Genomic DNA, 24,461 nt, shown 5'->3' on the forward strand with positions numbered 1-24,461 from the left:
TACAACTGTCCTTGCTCGACTGCAAGAGAACTAGAGAACTTTATTTTCTAGTCCTTTTGTTTCTATAAGTATTATCTATTTTAATAAAGAATTTCTTTGTTAATGTGACATCCTAGGTGAACCTCTTCTGGAGGCCTGAACTCAAGGTTACGTGTCAAATATTCAATGTGTCACTCTACTTATGGCTAGGTGCAGATAGAGGCAACTGACAGCACGCACACAGATCTTGTCCCTGGTTTCCTATGCACCAAAAGTAGTGTTAATATGCTGTTTTTATTCTGTTATGGTTTTCCAGTTCCAAGCTACTGAATCAATATCTTTGTACACCACAAGGGCAGTGGTTTTACCATACAATAGTAAAATTTTTTATTAATATCCTCTGAAATTCTCTAGTAAAAAAAAAAAAAAAAGTGGTTATCTACACTTTGAAATACTATAATATGAAACTTATTTTCTGTGGTATTCAATATCTCAGTAAAGCAGACACCTGCGAATATGCATAATGTATTGGTAGCAGTAATTTATTGGGCTTCAGGGATCCAAGAAACCAACACATATCTTTCAGTGCTTTCAAACTTCCTAGGTTTTTGCAGTAAGTCTAAATTTCCCCTGGTTTTATCCATTAGTTGCTGCTGATGTAATGTTATGAAGATTTGACCATGATATCTGGCTAACAGTGAAAAAATTACTGTCGTTGCAAACCCTTTGCTCATTATGCTAAATCTCTCTAAGCCTTTGATTCTTTATTATATTGCTTTATTCCTCCTCTTCAAGTATCTTATACCATTGAGAGGACTTTGTGCTCTTGGAGAGCTTTCTCCTGGCTTTGTAGGGCTGTTTTCTCATCCTGAAGGGCCCCGTTTTCCTCTTGGAGAGCAAATTTCTCCTCAGTGAGGACAATTTTTTCCTCACAAAGAGCTTTCTCCTCTTACTGAATGGCCTTGGTGTCCTTTTCAAGAGCCTTAAGCTTCTCCTTGAAGGCCTTATTTTCTTCCAATAAAGCTAAAATTTCTTGCTGAAGAGCTTTTTCCTCCATCGCAAATGCTCTTTCTTGCTCTTTGAGAGCCTTAATCTCTTCTCTGAGGGCTTTATTTTGTTGTTGTACGGCCTTTTGCTGTTTCTCAAGGTGCTTTGTTTTCTCTGAAGAGTCCCTATGCTTCTCTTGAAGGATTTTATTCTCTTCCCAAAGGACTTTTTTCTGTATTTAGATACTTTGATTCTCCTGATAATAGACTTTGTTCACTAAATGAAAAGCTCTGTTCTTTTGCTGAAGGTTTTGATTGCCTTCTTGAAGGGCCCGATTCTCTCTCCAGAGTGGTTAAATATGTCAGAGGAAATGGCAGATGGTGGTGGCAGAGATAAATTGTTGATATTCCTTAAATTATCTTAATCCTTTGAATGAGACATTTTGTCACGTATCTGCACCACTCAGGGGCTGTCCAGATAGGTGATTCCACCTTTCATAATCAGTAATCATGGAACTGAGATTAGAGATTATGTGTCCATAAAACCCCACTCAGAATTACATATATGTAAGTAAACAAACATAGCAGTAAACGTGAAATAAAATAAGGTTAAACAATAGCTATATTTGACAAGTATTGTATATTTTTGCATGTACCGAATGAAGTATGTTGAAGCAGGGACACGATAAATACTAGTTGGTCAGCAATAAACTATATAAAGGATGTGCAAAGCTTTGCCTAAAGGACCACAATGTTAGCACATTGTGTGCATTGTGATACCTCAGGAGAAACAACTTGTCTCTGAGAAGGAGGTGATAAAGATGAAGAGGGAAAGAAGAACAGGAAGGCGCCTCAAATCTGCCTCAAGTCTACAGAACCAGCTGCCTGACTTTGTTAGCAAGACAAAAGCTAAAGCTCACCTAAGGACCTGTAATGAAGACGAGTAAATGAAGTACATAGACACTAAATGTCTCTGAAGCCACCAAGATATTATCAGCGTGGGGTAGGTGGCTGGGTGATAATGAGCTCTCATAATGGAAAAATTGACCATTCCTTGAAAACTCCATGAATGTGCATATATCATGAATTTGCGCATTTGGCTTGTATAAAAGCTGTGTAACTGATCCTTTACGGTGCGCACATTTGGAGGAGCGATTCCCTCTCCTGCTCAGCGCTGCAATAAAGAATACCTGCTTAATAGTCACCAAGGCTACTGAGTTTTGATTTCGGCTTTTCACGGAATCAATATACAGCAAATTATATTTCACAAGGTTGGCTTAATTATAATGTACAAGAGTGAAGGGGTATTTACTTACAGGGTCTTAAAAGTTTGTCAATTTTTCTCATGGACATATAGCAAGGTGATATGCATTTGTGGAGGAATCCAGGTTGTTAATTTATATCTTTAGGTGTAGGGTTTTTGCCTTTTTTTTTTTTTTTTTTTTGTACTGTCACTTTACCTACGTTTGAACTTTCTGTTAATACATTTTCTATTTTACTATCTTGATGCAGACCAGGATTGGGCTTGAATTTAAGCTTACCTTATACTTAGGGTAAATAAAGATTAATTTTATAGATATATATATATTTTATAGATGCAGATATATAAAGAGAAAAAATATCTATAACCCTTTCAGAGGTAGAGTTGCTGAACTCCTCTCTTCAGACTTGATTACAGAACTAAGATAACATGCAATTAAACCATTTTTGTTGTTGTTTATTCCTTATTCTACTCCACTGGGAGAATGTTACGATTGTTTAGATTGGAGTAAAGGCTAAGTAGGCCTTTTACAAGCTTAATTTCTATACAGGATAATATTGTAGTATCAGGCATGTTTTGGATATATGCCTGGTGTGTCCTAGGAAGCACCAAATAATTAGCTACTATGCCACTTAATCATATAACTCATATACAGTTAAATACATACACAAGTATTTCTATACAATGAAACTTCCAGATGTTCAGAAAAATTATATCTGTGGAGTATCGAGCAGGAAAATTATGATAAATTAAGGAAATCATACAGTACTTACTGTAGTGTTATCCTTGAATCAGTCTGCCATCTGGCATCTCATGGTAGAGCTGTCAGGTGAGGCTATCTTCAGTGATGCCATCTGCAAAATGCATAGCAGCAGTGACATAACCATGAATGGTTATGGCGATGAGAAAAGTTGAAATTGGTAAGCATAGTTACTGGTAGGGTTAGGATTCTCTAGCAAGATGATCTTTGCATTGCTCAACATTTTTTCCATGTTTCTTCATCCATCATGTTCATTCAAAACATCGCTGTACAGATGGCTGAACGAATCACAGTGCTGGTATTGATGGCTGCCATGAAATATTTTCTTGCATAGACTGTGAAAGTGAACTTTTACTCCTAAGTAACTCCATGCAAATTTGAGGTAACCATATTTGGAGTTATTTCTGAATTACATAGGATAGGCTGAGTAAGTTGGGACTCTTCAGCCTTGAGAAGAGAAGACTAAGGGGGGACCTAATTAAAGTCTATAATTATCTTAAGCAGGGGATGCAGGGGGAATCAGCCAGCCCCTTTTCAGTGGTCTGTGGGGATAGGACAAGGGGCAATGACTGCAAGTTGGAGCACAGGAAGCTCCGCACCAACATGCGGAAGAACTTTTTCACAGTGAGGGTGACAATGCCCTGGAATAGGCTGCCCAGGGAGGTGGTGGAGTCTCCATCTCTGGAGATATTCAAGACCCGTCTGGACGCCTATCTGAGTGATATGTCCTAGGGAGCTGCTTTGGCAGGGGGGTTGGACCCGATGATCTCTTGAGGTCCCTTCCAACCCCTACAATTCTATGATTCTATGATTATATAGGCGAAACAATACATGGTCTCTATACTATTAAAATTGAACAAGGATTAGTATTTGGAATTACTAATGTTTGAATAAATCTAGCAAATGCACATGGAAAATCAGAATTATATTATAAAAAGAAGATGATGGCAGGCAGCCTGCAATCTTCATTGTGCCACAGACAGCATTCCTGTTTCCCGACTCAAAGAAAATCCATGCATTCTATGGCAACAATTTTGCTTTGTTTTGAATGAAATAATTAGTTACATAATGCACATCCACATCTTAGATTAGACCATAAACTTGTGCACTCTTTATGAATATTTTGGGGGCAGAAGTCTACTGTGTTCCAGCTAAAGTATAAATCTGTTTCAAATATTTGTGATCCGATCAAAAACACCAATATGTTTATTTTAGTCATACACTACATCCTCAGGTTATTAAAAACAATAGGTGGACGAGGCACTTGCAAGTCCAGTGAGCTTAAAATGAGATTTGGTAGTTTTGTTTAAATCACTGAACACATCACATAATCTCTTTGTGCTGTCTCTCAGCTCTGTTCTGTATGTTAATTAGATAGGGAGCTGAGACATGGCATATTAAATGCTCAGTAAGCCCAAGAGATGAATATACACAACTCCCACTGAAAATTTTGCAGGATGATCAGCCCTCTGAATCGTTTTCTCCAGGATATTTGATTCCCCTGTCTGCTCACGCAAATTAAATAAGCAAAGCAGATGAGTAATACTGAAATTGATAATATCAAACAAGATCAGTATCTTGGGTTCACGTATCTTTCCCAGTCCTTTTTCTCACTTCAGTTCCTTAGAAACAATCTAAATCTTATTTCTTCCATGCTTGTCACCACTATAAGTCTAAACATTACAGGCCGGTTAATTTTCCCTTCTGCTTCTTTAAAAATGTCATTGTGATTAAGTAAAAATCGTTCAGGTAGGTCAGCACCTGTTGTAGGTGGTTTTGTGCTAGAATGTAAAGTTTTAAGTAGCATTGGTTATTTTAACATGTAGGTCACTTATTTTCCTAATTTAGGAATGTAAGTAGCAGCAAAAAGCTGTTAATTTCCATGAATAACAAAGAAGAAGGCAATATTTCCTCCTTAAGATCTAATGGGTCTTACACCCTTGATTTCTCAGGACCCTGCATAGGAGCAGAAAGGATAACGTGAGCTCGGAAAAGAGGATTTTATGAACCTAGTCCATAGATGGGGGCAAAGCAATGCAACAATAATTACACCAATAATAATTTACTCCATTAAAAAACACCATTTTAAAAAATAATATTTCAGACACTATATTTTACACTTCTATGTAATTCTTGTAGAAAGCAGTGTGTATGAAGGCAATGGTAGCATATCACTTCAATGTAAGGTGTAGATGCTGATTTTAAGGGAATAACGTGTGCAAGACCTAATATAATAGTGAAAATAATGTCCTAAGCAAGCTATGATTACAATTCACTTGTTCTTAGTTCTGGTTGTTCTGAAGAGAAGGTAAGAATTATGTTTCTCAATCTAAAGGTTTATTCTAGAAATTTTACATTACAATGAAATGCAATAATCCAGAGTTTTTATGAAACCCTCTCTGAGTGGATGTATAGGACAATAGCATACATGGAATCCATGAACGATGCTGACAAACCATTTATGTTCCTGCTGTAAGACAGGCAAAACCTCAAATACAAACCAGTTTCACTTATTATGCTTTTTGAGTGCCCCCACTACTCACACTTATCTATACTGCTTGGTAGAAATCAGTAGCACAGTAGGCATATTCTTGACTTTACAAGTGACACTATCTAACAATTCTGATCAATCTCTGACTGCTACCTTAGAACAGCTAGGGTTACAAAAAATTAGGTACATGCAAAGAGAAACAGCATAGTGAGCTTCTAAAACTGAGATCACACACATTTCACAGCTTCTATTACATATGCCAGTTGCTGTTGGATAAACCTAAAAACTCAGACTGGAACCTAATAGCTAACTAGCATATTTGGCCCATCTGGCACTTTAAGTATTCTGACAATTTTATGCTGATGTGGCTTCTTTTTTAGGTCATTCAAACTCATGATTTTCTCTCCCAAGTGGATATAAAATGTATGTTGTTACTTCCAGGAGACTGAAAACCTGGACTAAGATAGATCTTTGCTCTACCTGCCAGAGATTAGCAGAGTACCGCAGAGAGCAAAAGTTGATGGTGCTGTACATCTGTGCACTCAACATTTGGTGGCACTAAGCCACTAGTCTCTTTTCTGCATGACCAACTGACTAATTACTGTACTTGGCCTTTTTGAGTCTCTTCAATTAATGCAATGTGCAGTTGCACACAGTGATGGAGTCACCCATACAGAACAGAATTTGGGCCAGAATTAGGCTCTAAGTCCCAGAAGCACCTGTTACAAATACTAAGTGTCCAGATGGTCTGGTCTTTGTGGGAAAGTGTCAAGAATTGACTTATCTGTCTTTCTTACTTTTGCTTTAAGGTCATAAACATGATTTTTTTTGAAGCAGAAACCCAATTGCATTTAGGAAAAAAAAAGAAAAAAAAAAGGAACCTTAGGATAAATGCAAAACTCATTTCATTTGTAAATCTTAATAACCCAATGGAGTTTGTTGTTATCATGTTCTGGGCAGGCAAATGGGATTAGCCTGTGATTACAATGCAGCTTTCAACATAATTAGATAGATTTATTTAAACACAGCTGTAAACCATAAAAATGTGAAATATTTAGTGACCACAGTTTGTAAATTCAAAATTAAATCTCCAATCAGCTATTTTGCTTGTGTTTTGTTTAGAAACACTAGAAATACAGATCTTGTTCATTCTCTTTTTTATGGATATCAGTTATTTGAGTTTATAGTGGTGAGGAGTGTTCCTGAATGCTGATTCATTTTCTAATAGTGCATTGCTTCATTCAGTACTGTTTTTCCTCCCTTGAAACATGACATTGGAGATCAGTGACTCCACTGGCAATAACTATGGAGTTTTCATCCCATGCCTTCTCAGCTGCATGAGATGGAGGAAGAAACACAGAATTTTATTTCAGGTGCTGAAAGCAATTAAGATATTTCAAACAATGGTGGCAATGGCTTCCTAAAAAGACTGTTCTAAGAGAACAAACCATGGACAATATTAACAGCAGTAAAAGAAATAACAGTCTAATGCATTGTTGAAAGTTTCTTCCTCCCTCCTTCCCTCCCTCCCTCCCTGCAGACTGAACTGTCAGGGCACAGAGCGTGGTCAAATAAGTGCACTGGCTAACAAACTATTGACATGATTGGGCCCTTATGCATTGTTCTTCCCCAAATCACCTAAATCCATTTTCCTTCCTTTGGTTCCTCCTCAAAACTTCCCAAAACAAGTTCTGTGCACTCCTTTTACCCCACAGGCATAATGTGTCCCAGACTCCCAGGGCAGAAAACCACCACAGTCCAAAAGGAGCTCCAACATCATCTAATCTTGGTAGGTTTCACACATGAACTCAGAGCCTGAGGGTCTCCTGGGACAGCCCCAGGACAGGGTCAGACAAGGTGTTCCTTCCTCTGAGTCCTTAAATTGGGTTCATGCCATGGTGCTGCTGTACACCATGGCGATGATGAGCTGATAGCTTCTGTGATGGAGCAGAGAGTAGCCAGGGCAGAGTATTATTTGAACTCCCCTGCTCTATTGTCTTTCTGTCCTCTATTGAAGGCATGCAGACAAGACCTTACCACATAAGCTAACACCTATATATGCCAGCACATCCTCAGAGTCTGTTCAGTAGTGTCTCCTTCTACAAGCCAATTTTCTCCATTGAAAAACACTAACTACATGAATGCAACCATGAGTAATCACAGCTGTAAAAAACAGGTATTTTAAAGCCACTGGATATATGGGACAGGTGTTAATCTGTTGGAAAACCACATCATGGCATCTGTTTTAGAGCAAGGAATATTACAAGAATTTAGCTGTGCTTTAACATGACTAATTATTGAAAAGATCTATTTATCTTCATAAAATTCCTAAATAATAACAGATAATAAATCTATCTTCCTAGTTGCTAACTGTAAACTATATATCAAATAACCATATATATATGTTTGCATATATACTATTGTATATATACTATTTGTATTATATATACTATATATATATACTATTTGTATATATATATACTATATTTGTATATATACTATTGTATATATACAGACTATATGTACATACCATGTATTATATAGACATGATTATAGATGACAAATTAGGTGGGTTTATGTCAGATGTTTTTTGTTTTCATTATACATGGGGCGAAATTCATCCCACCTAAATTCTGATGTCTAATAGCTAGGCATTTAAATACAAATAAGTAACTTCAGACTTTCTTCATAGTCACTTTAGGGAAACACATATATCCAGGGGGAGGTACATCTGCTATTAATATAGGCATCTAGGAGAAATAAAATGAATCACTACTGTCATCTAGATGTTCTTACTTTTGTTCATTAGTCAAAGCTGACTAGCTAAGATTCAGGTATCTCTTTTCCAGGTAAAAGAAGTAGTTTGAATCCAGCATCATGTAAGACTAAGGTGGAAAGCAGCTGCCAGAGAACATCTCCACATCCATCTCAAATGTAAAAGTTTCTTTTATTACATCTTTTCTATAAGATGAAATGTAATAAAAGATCAAGAAATTAAGTGTTGATAGCATTTTTCATTTCCTTTGAAAATGACTTTGTGAAATTCATAGGCATGGGCACACAGGTCATTTAAGAGAAAAAAGACCTAATTTGCTGGAACATACCAAATCAGCAACTGACAGAGAAAAGACATTTTTACAGCCTCTTCCTAACTTGATCCGACATAAATATGATGGAAGAATTAACATCCTGAAGCATGTCATGCCTCCACTCCTACCTGTTCAATCAGTGACAGGCTGCAACTGTAACTCTCCTCATCATTCTTAGTAATAGCATAAGATCCTGCGCTCAAATATGCACCTGAAATCAAAATCCTCACTTAATAATCCTTCCTTAACAAGACACATAAGTTTTCTAGGAATCATTAACAGTTTTCCACACTTAGAGCGGGAAGTATTTCTTAATTTGCTTCTTTCTTCCCAAGCAAACAGCATGACAGAACTTGAAGTCAGATAGATACCCTACATTTGGATCAGTTACATGCAGAATCCTATTACAATAAAATGAGTATTTACAAGATGTAATTAATTTAATCTAAAATTTGGCATCTGAATTAGACTGCACCAATTGTTCCTCATTAATTGTTCACCTTTGAATATGTAAGCCTGAACTGACATGCTCATTTTTAGGCATATGCTTGGAATCTTGCCCTAACTGTCCAGAATGTTCTCCTCTACTTGGTATAAAAATCAGTATCAGACTTTCTGCTTGCTGAAATGAGTCTTTCACTGAACATTTCTTCAGATGACACTTAGTCATGGGACCAAGAAAATACAGACTTGGTTGTATACAGGACACCAAATTTATATCCTGTATAAAGACAGTATACAGTAGAAAGTTTGTGGATGAAGGTTTTCTACAAAAAAAAAAAAAAAAAGAGAAGTTTTTTAATTTGATGAAACATAGGGAAATGGCTGGCTTACAATTCAAACTATTTAAAGCACAGAAAGTTTAGTCTTGAAACTGGACCTTCTAATTTATCAATACTTCAAATAAAATTATAGGAAAAGTAGTATTGAATCCCTCCATAAGGTAGGTTGCTTTATATTAAAACCAGCAGCAATTTATGAGCTGTCAGGATTTTGCAAAATCTTTCAGTACCATTGACATTCTATGACTTGTACATTTTGAAAGTACTTTTGGACCCTGAAATCATTGAAGTGGACCTTCTCTATTCCTGTTTCCTTCCTTGATAAACAAACAAAATCAAAGAAAAACATGCAAGGCCCCTTTCCTTTAGTTAAGGGTCTCTTCTTCCATAGCACTCAAAAAAAAAAAAATCTAGTTCTTACTTACTCTTTGTTATAAAGGACTTACCTTTTTGAGATTTTTTTTCTGTACTGATTTATTTTTTCAGGTCTGCAACTGTATACTTGGACAAGTCAGAGCTGTACATCTAAATAATTTAATAGCTAACCTGTCACCTTTATTCTCCTGAGTCCTTTGTATTTTTTATACAGTTTCTCTTTATTGCTGCTGAAGAGAAGGCAACCTTTAGCAAGCGTTGTGTTCTAGAGCACTTCTTTAGTTGTCCTAATGTGTTAAGGGCTGTAGGCATCTAAGAAGTCTACTCCTGAATAAACAACACAGCTTCAATATAATAACAAATATCTAAGAAAGGCTTTAGGTCATTTTTGAAAAGAGTTTTAAGCGGTTAATAACAACACAGATACATTACTAAATCTGTAGTTTGTATTGGAAATTTTAGAAACATACAGATGCTACATACAAAAACCTTCTGAAGTGTGAGGATATTATTAAAACAACTTGGTTTCCAGAATTGTTTATATTGTTTTTTAAAAGTGCAGAACAAGTAACTGTGTATGTGTTCAGATGCTTCACATACAATCATAGAATCACAGAATCATAGAAATGGTCTGGGTTGAAAACGAGCCCAAGGATCACAGATTTCCAACCCCTGCCACAGGCAGGGCCATCAGTCAATTCTGTTTGGCTGGGAATGTGATTTAACTATAGCAGGAAGTGTAATGCAATGAAACGTGAAAATGAAAAGACCATACAAATTCTGCTTCTTTTCTTTTCCTGCTCCTGTGTCAGGCTCACAACCACAACAGACTGTTTCCTCTGTCTCTGGGATGCTTAAGTATATTCAGTGGGATATTTCTGAGGATATTGCCAGCCACCCAGCATGTCTCATAGGAGAGAAAGATGAAACAGCTAATATGAACTTTTGGGATGTTTTGTTCTTACACACCTTTTTTTTTTTTATTTATTTTACAATTATGGAAAACATAGTCTGCATTTAAAATGTTCCTGTGTGTTTCCTCTGTCCACTCCTATAGGCCTAATATGTTTGCAGCCCTTTCCTGTGAAGGATCATCTCATATACCATTCTGTCACATGCACTAGTGCATTGCTGTGTGTGCACTGGAAGTGGAGGAACGGGTGCTTACTACTGCACCAGTGCAGGTGCCCAAGGTGCTGGCAACAACAGGGGCTGCAGCAGCCTCAGTCATTACACTGTGAGAAAGGACTGAAAAAAGCATGATGCCTGTGGTGGTTTGACCCTGGCTGGAGGCCAAACACACATGAGAGTCGCTCTATCACTCCCCTTTTCAGCTGAACAGGTGAGAAAATACATATATTGAGAGGCTTAGGAGTCAGGATAAGGACAGGGAGAGATCATTCCGCAGTTAGTGTCAAGGACAAAACAGACTCAACATGGAATAAAGGAAACAAAACTATCTAATTTATTACACTGCACTACACACGAGGTGAAACCAGATAATGAGTAGTACAACCAGATCTTTAGGCGCCTTCTCCCACCCCCACTTCACTGGCCTTGGCGTCTGCACAGTTTCTTACATCTTCTCACTCCCTTCTTTGGTGGCAAAAAGCAGCTGCTAGTGTTTTTTTATTTCTTAAATGTGATTCACAGTGGCACTATGACTATCGTTTATTGGTTCTGCCTTGATCAATAATGACTTCGGCCTTGAGCCGGCTGGTGTTTGCTCTGTCGGGCCTGCAGAGAGCTTCTAGGTGCTTCTTGCAGAAGACACCCCTGCAGCCCCCCTTCCTCACCAGAATCCAGCCATGCAAAAATACAACGTGCTTATTTCCAGACCAGGAAGGATGCACTGTTATAGATGAGTTCATACTATTACCTTGTATTGAAACTAAAAGCATTGAACTTTAGTATTTTAGTAACTATGGTATTTCTGTAATCATTAATTAAACAGTAGCAAGGAATTAATTCAAGCGCTGAAATTTGATCATCTCTCCTGAGGTACTTTTAGAAGGGTCTTTCACATGGATTTTGATCATGGGCCTATTTCAGAAGTAGACATGGGGCACGGAACAACTTCAGCATTAGTTCTCGTTTTGGAAAATCAGAGAGTTTAAGACTACCAACATAGGTTGTTCTATGCTACATTGCCTTGAGGCTAGCTTAGTTTGCTATCACAGGTGCAACTAAGAGTTTCCTTGAGTACTAACATTCACTTGAGGATAGGTTCTTAAAATATTCCCTGTGTTTTGTTTTGGTTTCAAACTCATCGAGTTAGACTTTATGGATTACAATAGGTATCAACTTTTTTCGTTTTATATTACAGGGCTGCAAAGTGAATGACACAGATTTGTAAATTCAACTCCATGCCAATGTCTCTTGTGACTTGAGACTTTGCAGCTAGGCAAAAGTTAAGTTATGACAAAGAATGGTATAATACTCTACTGAAGAGTTGTTTTCCTTATTCTTTCAGACTGAGGTCCTGCTCTTAAAGAAGTTTTCCTTATGATTTACTAAGTGGGAACTGCGTGATAATTTTTGAGATTGGTCCTGGCTTAGGTTAGTGTAAATAATGCCCCCCCTCGAAGGATAAAAATATCATTAACTCATTTAGGATAGCTATAAAACATATCTCCAAACTTCTGATTTTCTTTGTGTTCTTTTTGTTACTCTAAACTTCTCAGTCAAATTCAATCTTCAAAGCCATTACTCTAACTCTCCTGGGAAAACTAGGAGATACCAAATTGATGACATTAGTATCTGGGGAAGAATAGACTACGTCTGATTATCAAGACTGAATTATAACATTATCTAGATGACAGAAAGTGCTTGGATCCCAAAATAGGTCTACTGCCAGTTGAAAATGTTATACATTCTGTTGATATGTGAGTACTTTTTTCTTGAAAATATTAGTTATCAGAGTGACACAATATATAACCAATTAGTTATTTTGGGGTCATATTTTTCCTTTTACATAACCTGATCAATATAGTTCTGAACATGGAAAAAAATAGTAATAAATTCATTTACTCCTTCAGTGAAGGAGTACATGGGAATGAATGCAGTCTTGCTGAAATCATCCATGTGCAATTTTTTAAGAAATATTTAACTCAGAAAATGGAAGAAAGGTAATTACAATAAAACTACTACTTTTACACAATTCATTTGACCTATTTCTTTTTTTCTTCTGCCAATGGTTTGGATTTGTGTAACCTTACAACCTTCAGTGATATCACCCCTAAATAACAGTGCAATGGAATAAGTCACACCTTCATCAGTACCTTGTCCCTGTCTGAAAGGGTGCCTTACAGGCTTTAGAGCCAAAGTCCAAAGAGTTTTTTAAAGAAACATCTTCCTATGAGGTCCTTGTAGACAGAAAACACCTTGTCTGGGCATAACCAGCTCTTAGTGCTACACTTCAGCATGCTTAACTTCTGGCTCTGCTTGTGCACATAAGGTACAAACACAGAGCCAACCCAGCATAGTCACTATTTGTGTGGATAGAAAAACGTAATCTTTAGGGAGATTTCAGGGTCTATCTTAGAGTAACATCTGCTACCTACCTGATTCTTACTAAGAGTGCAGTTGTGTAATTACAGTGGCTGAACATGGTGATACTTGAGATACGGCATGTTAACACATGTGGCAGATACTTGCCACCCACAGATGGCCCAGTTGTCCTGCAGGTCTTGTGTCATATCTGCCAGTCCCACAGGTGTGTTAAGCACATTTCAGTCATTTCAGTGGTGTTATATGACTACGTGTAATTGTTCCCCTGCTTTGCCTTGTGAAATAATCTTGAGTTGCAGACATGGAATTAACATAAAGAAGTTTAAAAATCTGTGGAATGCATTCAAGCAGTGAAATGCATTCAAGCAGTGACAGGTAATATTCTAAAGTTTCACAAGCTTTCTTTGGTTTGGAAAAGCCTGCCAAAGTTTGAATATGTTAACAAATGTTATATCAGCCATTTAAAGCATAAGAGCAGGTTGGAAATCTCAGTGGCAGTCTCCTCTAAAATGACTTAACATATCAAACTTAGCCTGACTGCTGCCAACATGGTTATATTTATTTACTGCAAACAGTGTACTGACAGTCTCACTTTACTCTCTGCTGTTATCAGAAGCATAAGCAGTGAATGCCTTTATCTTCCTCCATTCCCCTTCCATTCTTCCCAAAAGGCCAGAAGCTGTCTTTTATCAACTATTATTATTTACAACATGTTCTTTGGTGTCTGATTTTTTTCTTTTTATATATATATTATTTTTCAAAAAATATATTTATATTACTTTTTTAAAATTGTTTGACCTATTGGATCTTTCAGTAGCAGTCCTTGTCAGCTATTATTCCTTTTAGCAGCTAAAAGTTGTCTCATGATGCTGCCTCACTGAGTCAATTGTCTCCTTGAATGTATTAAAATGTGTGATGTATACATATACACAGAATCTGTGCACTTGTAAATGAAACAGCATAAAATAACATGAATCTGCTTTCCTCTTCAAACTGTTATTATATTTGTTTACAGCAGCCTAGCATTTTATAGGTCCCTAAGAATGAAAATGTATTAAGCAATGATGCATGCAGTAAAAATAAATGCACTTTTTTTCCCACCCCTATTTAATGCTTTTAAAATTATGGTATAGCACAAAAAGCATGATAAGGGTCCATTTGCCTCTGGGCAATGATCTTAAAGGAATTAGATATAGAAGAAACCCCATAAAACCTCCTAAAACATCAGGATATAGCTTGACTTCATTTGTAGTTTGTACTGGATATGGATTCTGGGCTGCTAGTTCCCTAAAAACCAAACACAGCCCATGTGGCCGCAATTATGACTGAAATATAAACATCTGGATAACTTACCAATCATCTGAATACCCAATGTAAGCTTAAACGTTTAACAGAACTTATTTAGAGTTTGGTGACTATTTTTTTTTCATGTTAACAATGAGTGTGCTACACATACTGTAAAATGCAATTACTACACAAGTTAAATGGGATAATTAAGCAGAGATTTTCTCGTACCGTGGTACGGAATTGTGAAGTGCTTAAATGCAGTGGAATGCCTCACATTCTAAATATGCTTTCGAGGTATAAAAGATGTGGGTTTTGACACTTTTGAGGAAAAATTAAATAATAATTTGCAAAATCAAAATAGCCGTGTAGTAGCATGAATCTATAATATTATGTAGCTCTGTGAATGCACTGGATTCATTGCTTATAAATAGCCTTGCACAACAATTTCTTCTGTTCAAGTGATAGATATTTATATAGCTGCATTATCTTAATTTTACAAAGGACAGGAATAAATAAATAGCTTACATTTTAATAGTTTGAGTTTGGGGTTTTTAATCTTTATATTCCTCCAAAATAACTTTGGAAGGCAGATCACTGGAACAGTGGCTGCAAAGCAGAATCACTAATTGGTGAGAAATCGTTTCTATCCATCATTTGGATGCGTTTTGCCAAAATATGAATACTTTGTAATATAACTTTCATGTAATGCAAGAAATGTAAAGACATATTATCTACAAATTGCATAATGCATTTATTCTTGTTATTTCAGAGTGGCTGAATAAGACATGACCTTTAGTCAGAATTTTGGACATCTATTCCTTCCATGCTTATTTTAATTCCTCAATTTACTATTTTGGAGGGTTCAGAAAAGTGAATAACTAAAATTTTCTTACAGGTAGATTTTTTTTTAAATATTGTAAAATATTTTACATAGGTAAGTCTTCTGTTAGCAACCCCCAAGAATCAAAAGCTACTAAACAAAATATTAATGTCTTATGCTGTTTTCATAATTTGCAGCCCAGATATTTACCTACTGTGAACAATTAGTGTAAAAAGTGAGTGGATCACAATGGTAGACTTTATTATCACTATCTAGTCCCTGATATGTACTATCTAGTACCAGAATGGTAGGGGTTGTAAGGATCCTCCAGAGATCGTCGGGTTCAACCCCCCTGCCAAAGCAGCTCCCTAGGGCATATTGCACACGTAGGCGTCCAGATGGGTCTTGAGTATCTCCAGAGATGGAGACTCCACAACCCCCCGGGCAGCCTATTCCAGGGCTCTGTCACTCTCACTGTGAAAAAGTTCTTCCACATATTGGCACGGAACTTCCTATGCTTCAACTTGAAGCCATTGGCCCTTGTCCTGTTTCCATAGACAACTGAAAAAAAAAACCCTGGCTATGCTGCAGTCTTAGGCAGCAGGGGGAAAAAAAAAAATCCAGAACTCAGGTAGATATGAAATCCCCATTTTTTCTGGAATTTGTTTTATTATACAAAAGGAACTGTTTTGATACCATCCCAGACATATGAAAGACTAAAAACTACCAGAGTGGAAGCTGGCAGTCAGGTGAAATACCACGATACATCAGAGTATCTTATATTGCTCTAAATACCTACAGAGAGGCAAATAAATTGTATCCAACTTGTCAATGCATGTTAGGCAGTCTCTGATGACACTAAATGGAATCACCCCAAGAGATTAAACAGAGAAGAACCTAGACGGACGACAGAAGAAGAGAAATGCCAAATATCTGCCACTATATCAAGTTTAGAGCACAATATGTAGTTTGTTGTCTCAATAAACATCAAATAGAGGTTCCCTACTTGACCAGAGAATTTTTTAGTTAAATGGTAAGTGGTTGTCACCGAATAGTTGAGGCTGCTCAGAAACCACTGGGATTTCAAACCTTGAACTAGATCTTTAGCCTTGTAAACAATCTTTTCTTCAGTGACATTCAAGGTGCTCTAGAGCTAATCCCACACATTGGCATGGAAGTGGCAGAGAGAATGCAGGGCCCTGGAGAGATTTTTACCTTACTGATGCAACTCCTGGAGGTCACAGGAGGTTTATAGAGGAGTCTCGAATAACACTAGACACTGGTGTGTAGGTAGTTGAATTGACATCCTACTGACTCTTCAACTGAAAAGCTAGCTGGGTTCCTCTGGGAATATCAGCACTAGTGTCAGGCTGGGATTCAGCTGAGGAATAACAGGTATCTATTGGTGCCTGAAAAAAGATAGCAATATCCTACATGGCCTCCAAGAACTTTTTGACCTTAATGTAAAGTAAACAATAATCCAAATAAAATGTTACATTTCAACCAAGTAAATTGTAATAAATAACAATAAATAAATAATAATAAAGGCAAATTGAAACATCTTTATGCATATTTGAAACTTGTATTTTAATAAAAGTGGAACTAACCACATGACAATGTGACAAATGCCTTTAAAGTGCATTTATTTAATCTCATATAATGCCTTGCCAATATTTAATCAATATCAAAGAGGTACAATATTTTAAACACTATTCATTGTGATGTAGTAATGAGGGGATTGATTTGAGGTAGTACGGTCATCACACATTTTAATAACTTCACCAATTAATAACTTAATTCTACATGGGAATTAGATACAAGCCAAAAAAATACCAGAATTATTGTGTTTATTCAGAGTGTATTTCTGTGACTTCAGAAAGGTGTAAGGAGATGGAAATCTGGTTTTTGAAGGTCAAATTATTCCACAGTATAATTCCTCTGATGCCAACAGAGTTATTATAAGTATGCATTTGCTTTCCTGTCATAAGTGGTACAAGGAAAAGAAACAGTTTTACAGAGCTTCTAAATTAGCTGCATCTCATCTCTCCCATCCATTCTTTCCCAAATTAACTCACCCTGTCTTCCTTTACCACAAATAGCAAGAAATAAAAAACAACACAAACTACCATCAAGCTTCCCGAAACCCATTTGTCAGTGGCAATTTTGAATGGAACATTTCCTACTTAAAGAGGTAGGTGATTAATTTGTTCGTGTTTAAACAAGACCTCAGGATGCATTGTTTTTTTTCAGATTGCACAACCTGGAATAGACACAGTCCTGATCTAACTGGAAGGCTGAATAGATCTGAAGCCTCACTTCTATCATCCGACATTGGCAGACATGCTGTGAGAGCCATGGATGAAAGAGAGAGGGGTGAAGAATGCTCAGTCATTATTTTTCCCTGCATTGTTTAATGCATATTGAGTGAGCTACATATGCATCTATCCAAGGTGTATCCGCTAAATTAAAAGATCAAAGTAGTGTAATTTGAGTCACTCACTGGTATTTGTTAAAGGCAAGCTCAGGCCATGGAAAATTTCAAATTAAGGCCAACTCTGAAGAGCTAAATTTAGTCTACCAGCTCTGTAACCGCTCATACACCTCCATTAGGCAGTGGATTGGGCAAAATAGAAAGTTGGGTACAGATTAGTGCCTTTCTCTTGTCAAGCACAAAAAGACACTTGTTGAAACTGCTTTCCCCAGCTTGCTCAGTGCTTTAGGACCAAAAGTACTTGTTGTCAAGAGCCCACACTGTCTAGTGATGATACCTGTATGTTTTCAAAATTATTTTGTATCAAAAGTCTTCTAGTTTCTCTTACTCCTATGCCTTTGCATATGTGTTCTGATAGAAACAAAATACATATTTAGAAAAAATACAGAAGTTTAAAAAATATATTTATTTATGGACCAGTTATGAAATTTTATCTAAATATACTCTTTTTGGAAGACTGCAAGAATGTTACTGATGAATACAAACACACATAAAAGTTATTTAGTAAATTCTTCCCTAGTAGTATTTTTTTTCTTATCTGGGGAAAAAAAATGCTGTCATGTTAGAACTGAAAAGAAAGAAATCATAAATCCAATTACATGGAAACAAATAAAACCCAAAAGAATTATGATTTTCTCAGAAAGAAGCAATACTGTAAGAAGTAAATTATTATTTAAAAATAAATCCATGAAGCACAATGCAAGACAAAGCCAAATTGTATATGCAATTATTTTATATGTGTGCTAGAACTACTTTTAAAGGTTCATTGGCAATTGTCTGTTCAATTGGGCTTGTAGTACTGCATACCCAAATACCCTGTGTTTAATCTTCCCTTGCATTAATAGTTGAAATTGCTCTTGAGGTAGTATTTCCATGTGTTTGCATTTATGCAATTGCACATTAGTGTGGCTTAAAATCCATGCTTTAAATGGACTATAGCATAACCATAAGATAGTCAGTCAGGAGGATAAAATAGTCAGCTTGCTTTCTCTTGAGGAAAAAATAATCCAGAATAAAATATAGGAACTAATATAGAAGAGTGTATTAAGATATAGAAACTTAGGCACAATAATAGCCAGCAGAGTCTGAAACAGACACTGAGGGCTGTTTGGGGTTTTTTTAATTGGAAATATTTAGAATTTTAGAAAACATTTTGTTGTGGAAGAATTGTGATTGACAATCACAAGTCAATAGATTTATCCTGGAACAAATGAAGTCAAGGTAACTCACAGGTTGTTCATTCAAATCACAGAATCACAGAATCGTAGGGGTTGGAAGGGACCTCAAGAGATCATTGGGTCCAACCCCCCTGCCAAAGCAGCTCCCTAGCTCATATCACTCAGATAGGCATCCAGACGAGACTTGAATATCTCCAGTGAAGGAGACTCTACCACCTCCCTGGGCAGCCTATTCCAGTGCTCTTCTCCACGAAACTTAAGACCTTATTAGAACATGCCCTATGCATTTTTCATGTAAAAAAAATAGTGGTAAGTGTTAGAAATGCCAGTGGTCCTAAGAAAGGACTTGTGGTAGACACGTTAGTGAAGCAGTAATTTATTATACGTTCTTGCAAGAGCAGGGGACCTAACAAAGTAGACACCCCTTTGGTCAGAGTTTGTAGCATTTTTATACTATATCCCCGTCCGAAATCATTAGGTTACCTCATACACCTATACATATTCATAACCTGTCCCGCTTCGTGTTAAAATGAGTTCCAAGAGGTGATTTCCATAAACTCCTCCCAATTGCATCTGCACACTGCCTCATGGTAGTGGTCATTGGGGGTCTCAGTGATGAAGGCTCAAAGTCTTCATCAGGTTGAACTTTTCACCTCCTTCCCCTGGCACATGTGTAGTTGTGGTTGTTCCAGGTGGGCAACTATAATTGGGATGTTTCCTTCTTATCAGTCCTTGGTCCACATTAAATTATTCCAAGAACACTAATCACTCCGGACTAACTACACTAGAAACACTAGAGTTGTTCAACTGAGACATTGTTTATTTGTGGTCACCTCTGACATAACCACTATGGCACTTCAAACCATCCTGTTAGCGAGTCCTCCTCAACCCTTTACAAGCATCTTATTAGCAAGCCCCCTTTATCACAAATAGCAGTAATAGCAAGAGGTGCAATATTTCAGCAATGTTGAGTCATAAGTCCACTGCTACAGGCATTTGTTGAGGGACACAGTTTTTCATACCACCCCGTGGCTCAATATTGCCATCTTATAGATGGTGCTCCATGATGGGTAGAGGACAGGGGTAAAGTAAGGAGGAAGGAAAAGAAAAGTGTGTGCACAATAGTCCAATAGCTACAATCAAAACATTCAAACAATTGACATTTCCAATAATCAATAATAACTGTTAACATTTGATGAACATTAATTAACACCATAGGTATCACAAGAACACGTGAAGTAAAAGTTTCCCTCCCCTGTTTCCCTATGGATTAAGTTTTTCAAAATTTATGAGCTCAACTTAGGCGCTTTCATGTCTGTCAGGGTACCAAGTTATAAATATTCCTTTTGTCCGGGACACACGTTTGTTGTCTGAATAGTGGGGCTTAATTAGGACCTAAAGTTTGTTGAAGGAATCCAGAGTCCCCATCCAGGCTTCAGTTTTAATTATGCAGCAGCACCTTTCCCATGAGCTATCTCCTCTGGAACAAGGCCCCAAAGTAATACAAAATTGAGTCAAACCACACACCACCCCCACCCCCCCCCCCAATAAATCACCTGATAACCTGAACATGGCAGAAACCTGTTTGTGGAGCCAGATAACTTACATTCCACCTCATTACCTGAGTCACAATTCAACCACTTATAGAATTGTCCGATGTATGGATACAAATTTCATCTGCATCCATTAACAGGGCTGTGTATTCTAATTGAGAGATAGGTTGCGCCATAATTCTTTTAACACAATTAACAGCAAAACTTCCGTATCTTCCTAAATTCCTCTACAAAGGATTGATGATGAGGCAGCCTGAGTCCTTCACCTTTCAAGTCATCAATGCAATAACCCTTTTCAATTTGCAAAAGCAACATTTCCCAGCATTTTCCACATAAGGAAGCATAGAAGGAGTTAGTGAATGTGGCACATGGAGGAAATCACTGAAACAAGAAAAAAATTACATCATCTATTGCATTCCTTTTAGCAGAATTCACAAAAAAAAAAGAAAATTACAGATGAAATGATGAATAGATTTTCATTGGACCACAGTATTTTCAGTTTTTATAAAAGATCTCAGTAACAGCAATGTCTCCTAAAAAAGTTGCTTGAAAGAAAATATATAATTTGTCTATTTTCTGATATACAAGAAACTTGTCCTCTGAAACAATATATTTTAAATAAAGTTGAGGTTTCATTTTGGCTTAAAGACTTTCAGTTGAAGAAAAACAAAACAAAAATTCAAATGCTCTGAAAATATCACATAAAAGTTAACCTTATGGCAAATGAAGAAAACACTTAAAGTTAAGACACAGACAATGTAGATGTTACTTCACCGTGCTTATTTTCTGTGTGCTCATGATTAAACTCAACTGAAGTTTAGCTACCAAATATTCATAAAGTTCACCCATATTAAGTACTGAGAAAGGGAGCTGGTGAGAAAAAGAAGGAACTACTTCTGGAGAGTGGTTAACTGTGCAGTCAAATGCTTCCCTAGGTATCAACTGACTGTTATAGGTCAATACCTGTCTTTCTCCGACATACACACATGTACTTCAGAACTAAATCTATTTGTTTATGATTTGGAGCTGAAACACATTTGAAATTCCTGATGATCAAATTTTAGATTTGAGTTGTGTTGGCTTCTGAGTAATGTGTAATTCTTACATGAGTGTACTGAAAATTCTGAAGTAGAAGCAAAGTCTCCATATGTGGAGGCATCCAGGATGAAAGAGTTTGTTTATAGTTTATACTGGTTCTTTGATTTTCTGCATTTAGAAGACTTAAATTTAATCGCTGCCATTAACCATAAATGCTGCAGTAGTTAATCCTATACACAAGCTGTAAATATATCCAGCAATTGTGGATGCCGAATGAGTAATATTCTACTCCTTAGGCTCTGTACCTATAAAAGAATTTTTGTTAGAAGCCAGATGTCTACATCTGTATTTTAGCAGTTAAATAAGTACATATATAATATTTTATCAGTGATATAAACACTGTCTGTACACACATGCACACAGACTCTTAGGCACACATAGATTTAGACTGCAAACATCTCAGTAAGTCTCACTAGGTGATTTAGAGTTCAACAAAGCAATTTGAAATGTTACCTTAAAATTTACAAACGCTCTTTTGACAAGGCCAATTTTTAATTTATAAGCTGAGGATAATCAAGACTAATTTAAGTTGTAATTATTCAATATAATGTCTGGAATAGATATTAATTTAAAAAAAAATATTTTTAGTAATCTCCTTTTAGACAAAAGCAGCAGGCAAACTTTGTGTTATTCTACCCAGTAGAAGGTGATACCAAAAATACTATTAAATACTATATACAGGAAACAGAGACACTGTGGGTAAAACGTCACTGATCTGATGTCTAATGGTCTTTCTTCTTTATGTCTACTTTTGTGGTTGCAAAGACATATATATATACACACACACACACACACACACACACACACACAGACACACACACATACAAGTATGTCTGGGCTCCTCACCATAAGAAGGACATTGAGGTTGTTAAGTAAGTGCAGAGAAGAGCAACCAGGCTGGTGAAGGGGCTGGAGGGAAAATCCTATGAGGAATGGTTGAGGGAGCTGGGGATGTTTAGCCTGGAGAAGAGGAGGCTGAGGGGAGACCTTATCACCACCTACAACTACATGAAGGCAGGTTGTAGAGAGTTGGGCAATGGTCTCTTCAGCCAGGTGACAGGAGATAGAACAAGGGGAAATGGCATGAAGCTGTGCCAGGGCAGGTTTAGATTAGATATTAGAAAAAAATTTTTTGCTGAAAGACTTTTCAGGGCCTGGAACAGGCTATCCAGGGAGGTGGTGGAGTCACCTTTCCTGGATGTGCTTCAAAAGAGGGGAGATGAGGTACTTAGGGATGGGAATGGTTGGACTTGATGATCTTCAAAGGTCTCTTCCGACCTTGTGATTCTTTGATTCTGTGATATATATACACACACATGCATATATTAAAAAAACCTTTTAAGATTTTGAATGAGCAAAAACTACCCGTCCATGAAAACTAAGAAAATTGTAGGTGTTTGGGTCTGTGCTGTGAAAATAGGGTATCCATTTTTCCTCCAGATATATTTCAGTTGTAATTTCTGCAGAAGTTTTAGGGTTTCTTGCTTTCATTGTTTTTTGCAAGTATTTCTTATGGGGGAGTAAATCCTGTTTCAGATATCAAAATATAAACTTGTTTAGCTGCATATCAGCCTATTTAAAGCAGGCAGTTCTCATTGCTAATACTAAACACACTGATAATGATTTTTTTTTTTAGGTACGCTACCAGTTAATTTCTATGAAACCTATCCAATGCAATACTCATGCTGGGAAAGAGATTTTCTCCCAATTCCCTTTTAAAAGTAAATAAAATATTGAGTGTATTTTTATAGCATAAGGGAAATCCAGCCACATTTTCTTTTGCTCAGCTTAAGATGCATCCTGATGGAAATTTTCATCTTTGTGCTGAAGAATGTAATTTTTGACTGAATTTCAGAAGTCATAATGAGATTGGCGTTCAATGGAAAAACATTTCATAAAACCTCTCACTCACAGTAATGTTTGTAGTCTCCTTAGTAATGTCACTGCTGAATAAATCATATTTCTAAGCTGACTTTACTGGTTACTAATGTTTATGGAATGAAAGTACCGATGAATTTCAGTGTTATTTAGTCTTTCATTGCTCAGTCCAGGAAATGTAGCTAGAAAAGAATGATACAACAGAGGAAATAGCACATCCCTTTGCAAGGCCTGATGATGGCAACGTGTTCCTCAGCTGATGGCAATACTAACATTCTATGTACTACATTATTTGTTTTCTTTTTTCTTTTAGCATTTTCTTTTGTATAAATTTAAGAAGAGATGTGAGATTAATGTCCTCTGAGCCCTTGGCTAGAAGTGTCAATTGTACCACAGTTCGAGACGTATTTCCTTCACGATAGCACCTGCAACATGTTAGGTGGTACCTAAACAAATTAGAAAAACAACCTTCCTTTTTAAGATTTCTGTCTTGGCCACTTTCATATGGTTACTTGGTTACAGAATAAGGTAGAACTTAGTATATATAAGAATGCAAAGAAATATCTTTACAGAATGAGGATGCCTAATTTTATCCAACACTATGTTTACGTCCTGTATTTTACTAGAAATATCAAGTGAAGGCCTGTGAAGCTTTGACTTTCTAATATATTAAGAGTTTTCTCTATATATCAAAACCAAACCAAAATAAATAAAAGGAAAACAGTGGTGCCTTTCTTTCTGTATTTCAAGTTGTCACTGACGTAATGTCCTATGCATTTCCATCCATTGAAACCTGATGGCCGAATTCCATTTAGGCAGAGATGAATCTGACATTCTTCATGAAGTTCATAGTTCATGGAGTTCACAGCCTCAATAAAGCCCAAACAATTTAAAGCATTTGTTGCTCCTCTGGATGTTATCAA

The 24,461-nt window shown here is 36.7% G+C and overlaps 1 pseudogene across 1 annotated transcript in view; it reads right to left on the reverse strand.

The window, feature by feature from the left end:
• Nucleotides 1-756: 756 nt before the first annotated feature.
• Nucleotides 757-24,461, reverse strand: part of LOC311195306 — a 28,274-nt pseudogene continuing 4,569 nt past the window's right edge. Inside the window, exon 3 of the transcript in view lies at nucleotides 757-1,385. The product of the transcript in view is annotated as an uncharacterized misc_RNA (transcript). The remainder of the gene's footprint in view (nucleotides 1,386-24,461) is intronic.

Source organism: Gallinula chloropus (assembly GCF_964237585.1).
Source record: "Gallinula chloropus genome assembly, chromosome: 10".
NCBI classification, from domain to species: Eukaryota; Metazoa; Chordata; class Aves; order Gruiformes; family Rallidae; genus Gallinula; species Gallinula chloropus.